At 48.5% G+C, this 7076-nt stretch overlaps 1 pseudogene; it reads left to right on the forward strand.

Annotated features, from left to right (window-relative positions):
• The first annotated feature begins 245 nt into the window (after positions 1-245).
• Positions 246-3269, forward strand: LOC114612581 (annotated as a pseudogene).
• The last annotated feature ends 3807 nt before the right edge of the window (positions 3270-7076 follow it).

Raw genomic sequence — 7076 nt, forward strand, 5'->3', positions numbered from 1 at the left:
ATAAAAGTTTTTTACTGCTTGGGGACAATCTCCTCTACCCCTGCGTGGGATATGAGTGAAGCCCCAGCATGTTGGTTTGAATAACTCCTCTTGCTGTTTGCATCAAGACTTGTTTCTTGTGAGTGATTTGGGGTGAAATCGTGTTGCCCCTCGAGCAGTAGGGTCTTCACTCTGAGGGTCTTACATTTGGGGGCTCGTCCACGATCTGCGATCACCTCTCACTCCCAAAAACAACCTTGGAGGTAATGGGGACCCCTGTGAGTGTCTGGAAGCCGGCCGGTCTGTGTGTGTCATTTTTTGATGTTGTCTTCTGTTCTCTGTTGATGCGAGTCGGAGAAAAGCGCTTTCAGTTTTGCAGCTGCTTCGCTGGCCGAAAAGGCTGGGGAGCAGTAGTCCGTAGACATGCCTGGAGCATTACAGGCTGCCCCCCTGGGAGTCACCCTAGGAGGTAAGGGGGACCTGGTGGCCTCCTATCTGAGGAATGAGGACTGCATTTTGCTTCTGAGAGAGAAGCCCTACAAGCCTCCTCCAGCTGAATCTTTCTCATATCTGTGGTGTACTCGGTGCAGCCGGTGCCTTCTGGTTCTTTTGGTTTCTGTTTGCTGTTTGGTGTTTTTGTGTATTGTCTTGTACGTGATGATGGGACAGACCATGACGACCCCGCTTAGCTTGACTCTTTACCATTGGACTGAAGTTAGGACTAGAGCCCACAACCTATCTGTAGAGGTTAGGAAGAGACCATGGCAGATTTTCTCCACCTCTTAGTGGCCCACTTTGGATGTTGATTGGCCCCCAGAAGGAACGTTTTACTTAGAAGTAATAATAGCTGTGAAAGGCATTGTTTTTCAGGAAAGTCCAGGGTCTCACCCGGACCAACATCCCTACATCACTGTCTGGCAGGACTTGGTGGAAGATCCCCCCCTGTGGGTCAAGCCCTGGGTAAGAAAGCCCAGGAAGCCAAGTACCCTAGTCTTGGCTCTAAAGGAAGAGTTCCCTTGAAAAGAGAAGAATGATCGAGGAGAAGCCAAGAAGGAGAATCGAAGCCCGATCCCAGTTCCCCTTAATCGTATTTATCCTGACATTGAGGCACCTCCGTACTGGCTGGAGATCCCACCCCTCCACCCTAACCCTGACACTTGCCACACTGACTGGTAGAGCAGGTCCCTCTGCACCCCCAGAGGGAGCCATGGGTAGGGGGCTGGCCACTGGAACCAGGAGCTGGAGGGGGGCCTCTCCAGATGTTCCTGACCTGGTGGTCACTTTACTTCTGTGCACCTTTGGCCCGCCAATTCCAGCTGGCCAAGGCTTGCAGCCTTTACAGTATTGGCTTTTTTCATCTTCAGACATATACAATTGGGAAACTAAGCACCCCTCCTTTTCCCACCAAGCTCACAGGGTTGATTAAGTCTCTTATATTTTCCCATCAACCCACCTGGGATGATTGCCAACAACTGCTCCAGACCCTCTTTACTACCGAGGGGAGAGAATCCTGATAGAGGCTAGGAAAAACGTCCCAGGGCTGACGGATGGACCACTCAGCTTCAAAACCTGATAGAAGCTGGATTTCCCCTGACACAACCTGCTTGGGTCTTCAATAGGGCTGCAGATAGGGAGAGGTTGTCCACCTACCTCCGGGCTCTAGTGGAAGGTCTCCGTGGGGGCTGGTCTGTGACCCACCAATTTGGCAAAGGTAAGAGAGGTTATACAAGGAGCTACTGAGCTGCCGTCAGTTTTTCTGGAGCGCCTCATGGAGGCATTTAGGATATATACCCCTTTTGACCCAACCTCAGAAGAGCAGAAAGCCTCGGTGGCCTTAGCATTTATTGGGCAGTCAGCAAGTGATATTATGAAAAAGTTACAGAGGATTGAGGGGTTGCAGGATTATACCATGCAAGATTTAGTTAAGGAGGCAGAAAAGGTGTACCATAAAAGAGAAACAGAGGAAGAAAAAGAACAGAGAAAGGAAAAAGAGAGAGAGGAGAGAAGATAGAAGAGATGGGAAACAAGAGAAGAATCTGACCAGAGTCTTGGCCACAGTAGTTGGAGAGAGAGAGATAGAGGACAAGTAAGAGACAGATTTAGAGAGTCAGGGAACCTGAGCAACAGAGGACCTCCTAGACCTTCACCTAGAGGACCCCTTGAAAAAGACCAATGCACCTACTGTAAGGAAAAAGGACATTAGGCTAGAGAATGCCTGAAGAAGAGGGGCAGGACCCCCAAGATCCTGGCCCTGGAAGATGAAGACTAGGACCTATGGGGCTTGGATGCCCTCCCTGAGCCTAGAGTAACCTTAAGAGTGGAGGGGCAACCAGTAGATTTTCTGGTTGACATTGAAGCACAACATTCTGTTTTACTACAACCACTAGAAAGGTAGAAAGCAAAAAGTCTTTGGTGATGGGGGCAACAGGGCAGCAGCAACACTCATGGACTACCTGAAGAATAGTTGATCTGAAAGTGAGATGGGTAACCCACTCAGTTTTGGTGATACCTGAATGGTCTGCCCCCTTGCTGGGGAGAGATCTTCTCACTAAATTGAGAATTTTCTTTAAACCAAGTGGACCAGTATTATCTGCTGCTGGGCTGAACCTTATGGTATTAACTTTGAGCCTATATGATGAGTACCGGCTTTATCTCAGCATCGGCTGAGACTGCCAGGATAGGACTTGCCCATCAAGTCCCCCACTCCTCCCCCCGCCTTGGTAATAGAATTAAAAGCCAGCTCAGAACCCATAGCTGTGAGACAATACCCTATGAGCCGGGAAGCCAAGGCAGGAATCAGGCCCCACATTCAGAGACTACTGTAGCTAGGCATTCTGGTGCCGTGCCATTCCCCCTGGAACACCCCTTTTTTGCCAGTACAAAAACCAGGGACAGGGAACTTCTGGCCAGTGCAAGATCTGAGGGAAGTAAACAAGAGGGTACAAGACATTCACCCTATGGTCCCAAATCCTTATAACCTGTTGAGCTCTCTCCCTCCAGAGCGGGTATGGTATACAGTATTGGACTTGAAGGACGCGTTTTTCCATCGAAGGCTACAGCCTAACAGTCAACTACTTTTTGCCTTCGAGTGGAGAGACCCAGAAACTGGAAGGACCGGTCAGCTCAACCGGACCAGGTTGCCTCAGGGATTTAAGAATTCCCCCACTTTGTTTGAAGAAGCATTGCACTGAGATCTGGCTCCATTCTGGGCTGAGAATCCCCAGGTCACCCTCCTCCAATATGTTGATGACCTATTATTGGCAGGATCTAGCCAAAAGGAGTGCCTATGAGGCATCCAGAAGCTCCTGACCAAATTAGCTCTGTTGGGATATCGGGCTTCGGCAAGAAAAGCTCAAATCTGCAAGAAGGAGGTAATGTACCTGGGCTACAGTTTAAAAGGGGGGAAAAGATGGCTGACAGAAGCAAGAAAAGCTCAAATCTGCAAGAAGGAGGTAATGTACCTGGGCTACAGTTTAAAAGGGGAGAAAGATGGCTGACAGAAGCCAGAAAAAAGACAGTGACTCAAATCCCCACCCCAAAAAGCCCAAGACAAGTGTGGGAATTTTTGGATATGGCTGGATTTTGCAGACTCTGGATCCCGGGGTTTGCCATGCTGGCAGCTCCCCTCTACCTGCTGGCAAAAGAAGGGGTCGAGTTCAATTGGAAACAAAATTCACCAAGAGGCATTTGATAACATCACCCATGCCTTGTTGTCAGCTCCCAAGTTGGCCTTGCCAGATGTCTCGAAGCCCTTTATGCTATATGTGGATGAAAGGGCGGAAGTGGCCTGAGGAGTTCTGACGCAGCCATTAGGGCCTTGGAAAAGACCAGTTGCCTGTCTTTCAAAGAAGCTTGACCCTGTGGCTAGTGGATAGCTTGCTTGCTTGCTTGCGATCCATTGCCTCGGTGGCCCTACTGGTCAAGGATGCTGATAAGCTTACCATGGGCCAGCAAATAACCATCATTGCACCCCACACCCTGGTGAGTGTCATTAGGCATCCCCCAGATCGCTGGTTGACCAATGCTCACATGACTCACTACCGGAGCCTGTTATTGGCTGAGAGGATCACTTTTGCCCTGCCAGCCGTCCTTAACCCTCCCTGAAAGTAACGATGAAATTGTGGTACATAACTGTGCTGATATTCTGGCTGAAGAAACTGGGATCACGAAGGACTTCCAGGACAGACCATGGCCAAATGGCCTCACTTGGTACACTGACGGGAGCAGCTTCATGGTAGAAGGTAAGAGGATGGCAGGAGCAGCGGTGGTAGATGGAGAACATACCATATGGGCGAGTAGGCTGCCTGAGGGAACCTTGGCTCAGAAAGCCGAATTGATAGCTCTCATCCAAGCCCTGAGCTTAGTGAAGGGAAGGACAGTGAACGTTTACACAGACAGTTGATATGCTTTTGCAACTGCCTATGTGCACTGTGCCATCTACTGGCAGAGAGGGCTACTTACATTGGCTGGGAAGGACATTAAGAACAGAAATTTTAAGTCTCCTAGAGGCCATTCACCTCCCTAAGAAGGTTGCTATCATACACTGCCCTGGACACCAGAAAACTAAGGATGCAGTTGTAACAGGGAACCAGATGGCAGACCTCATGGTCAAGAGGGCTGCCCAAGGAGCAAGAATTCTTCTCCTAACTGACTGTGGGATTGGACTATGTGCTACTGACTTTGTTTATTCTCATGAAAATAAGCAGGAAATGGATTGACTTGGATTTACTAAGGAATCCCCCTACAGGATGAGAGAGACTGGAGATGGGAAAAACATCCTGCCAAAATAGAAAGCCATTGAGTATATGCAACAGCTCCATTGCCTTACTCACCTTGGCACCAAACATCTTAGGAAGATCATAGAATCTTCCCCCTATCACATCCTAAGGCTATCTGAAATTGTTGAGGCAGTGGTAAAACAGTGCGTACCCTGCCAGTTGACACATGCAGGGTCTTCAAGGCTTCCACCTGGAAGAAGGCTCAGAGGAGATAGGCCAGGGGCCTATTGGGAAGTAGATTTCACTGAAGTCAAACCAGCCAGGTACGGCAATAAATACCTTTTACTTTTCATAGATATCTTCTCAAGATGGGTGGAAGCCTTCCTCACAAAGATGGAGATGGCCACCGTGGTGGCCAAGAAAATCCTGGAAGAAATCTTTCCTCAATTTGGTATTCCTATGGTAATAGGTTCAGACAACGGACTTGCATTTATTGCCCAGATAAGTCAGGGTCTGGCCAAGTTTATGGGGTTTAATTGGAAATTACATTGTGTTTACAGACCCCAGAGCTCAGGACAGGAAGAAAGAATGAATAGAACATTAAAAGAGACCTTGACCAAACTAGCCTTAGAGACCAGCATGGGGGACTAGACAACTCTCCTTCCCTTCACCCTGTTCTGAGTTCAGAACACCCCTGAAAAATTTGGGCTGACTCCTTTTGAATTACTTTGTGGTGGTTCATCACCCTTGGTGGAGGCTGGGGAGGTACATAACCCTGATGTTGTTTCTTCTCAACCCTTGTATGCCAGACTTAAAGCCCTAGAGTTAGTCCACCAGAAGGTGTGGAATCAGCTGAAAGACGCTTATGCTGCTGGAGACACACTGATCCCTTACCAGCTGCGGGTGATCCTGTGTACATCCATCACCACCAGTCGGAGAACTTAGAACCTCAGTGGAAGGGACCATACCTGGTACTGCTAATGACTCCTATGGCTGTTAAGGTGGAGGGGATTCCTAGCTGAATTTATGCCTCCCATGTCAAGAAGGCCCACATTTCAGAGACTAAGGACTGGAGGGTGGAACGTACTGATAACCCTCTTAAGCTTAAAATTGTGCAGGGGGATGGACCAGAAGCCAGGTCCTAACCCCCACCAGCCTTATTGGCTTATCTGGGTAATTCAAGATGGATATGAACAGGTACTATATAGTAATATCATAGTGCAGCCCCTAGGAAGTTGGTTCCCCTCTATATATGTGTCAGGAGAAAAAAAATCTTTATGTGTCAGAAGTGGGCCCAGACTCTTAGAGCCTGCTTTTATGTCTGCCCCGCTGAGGGTGCCCTGAGAAGGGGATGCGGGGGAGCTGATTTTTACTATTATGCCAAACGGGGGTGTGAGAGATCGGGCCACATTTGGTGGCCTGTGAGAAGAGATGATTATATTCAAGTCTCTTTGCTTAAGTATGAGGAGCCATCTGACCACACAGATGGCTTTTATTATAACTGTAATGCTGGAAAACCTCAGTACCCCACCCTTAATATAACCTTCACAGAAAAAAGGAAGCAGGAAGAGTGGGTGAGACCTAAATATTGGGGTCTTAGACTATATAAAGAAGGTTATGATGATGGCATTCTGCTAAGCCTCTATCAGAAGATTGAGAGTGCCCCCCGGGCAATCCATGGGACCCAGTAAGGTACTCCTAGAGCAGGGTCCCCAGCTTTAGCATCACCACCTGCTCCACCTGCTCCACTTGTGGCAAAGTCCACTCCTGCAGGCTTCTAGGTTACCCAAGTCCCAGTAAATCACACTAGTCTGACAATAGCCCCTACTGCCATGGACCTGCCTGCCAGTAGCACAGGGAAAAGACTCCTCAACCTTATTCAAGGGGCCTTCTCAGTGCTGAATATTTCAAATCCCAATTTAACCAATTCATGTTGGTTGTGCCTGTCTTCAGGGCCACCTTATTATGAGGGTATAGCCTTGTCAGGTGGATTTAATAACACCACCAGTCATGAGTCTTGTAGCTGGACTTCAGGAAACAGATTAACCCTGACTGAAGTTTCGGGAAAAGGATCCTGTCCAGGGAGTCTGCCCCCTATACTTAAACATCTTTGCAATGAGACACTCAAGAGCCCCCGGACTTCTGAGACTAGGTATTTAGTTCCAGAAGCCGGTAAATGGTGGGCATGAAATACCAGGTTAACCCCTTGTGTATCCACCACAATCTTTAACAGCATCAAAGATTATTGTGTGCTTGTACAGCAAGTGCCGAGAGTCTTGTACCGCCCTGAAGACTCTTTTGTAGATGAGTTCAAATTACGCCCTAGATGCTACAGGAGAGAGCCTGTGTCTTTGACCCTGGCTGTACTCTTGGGAGTGG

The sequence above is a fragment of the Grammomys surdaster genome, unplaced genomic scaffold (assembly GCF_004785775.1).
Source record: "Grammomys surdaster isolate TR1022 unplaced genomic scaffold, NIH_TR_1.0 126176, whole genome shotgun sequence".
In the NCBI taxonomy this organism is placed as follows: Eukaryota; Metazoa; Chordata; class Mammalia; order Rodentia; family Muridae; genus Grammomys; species Grammomys surdaster.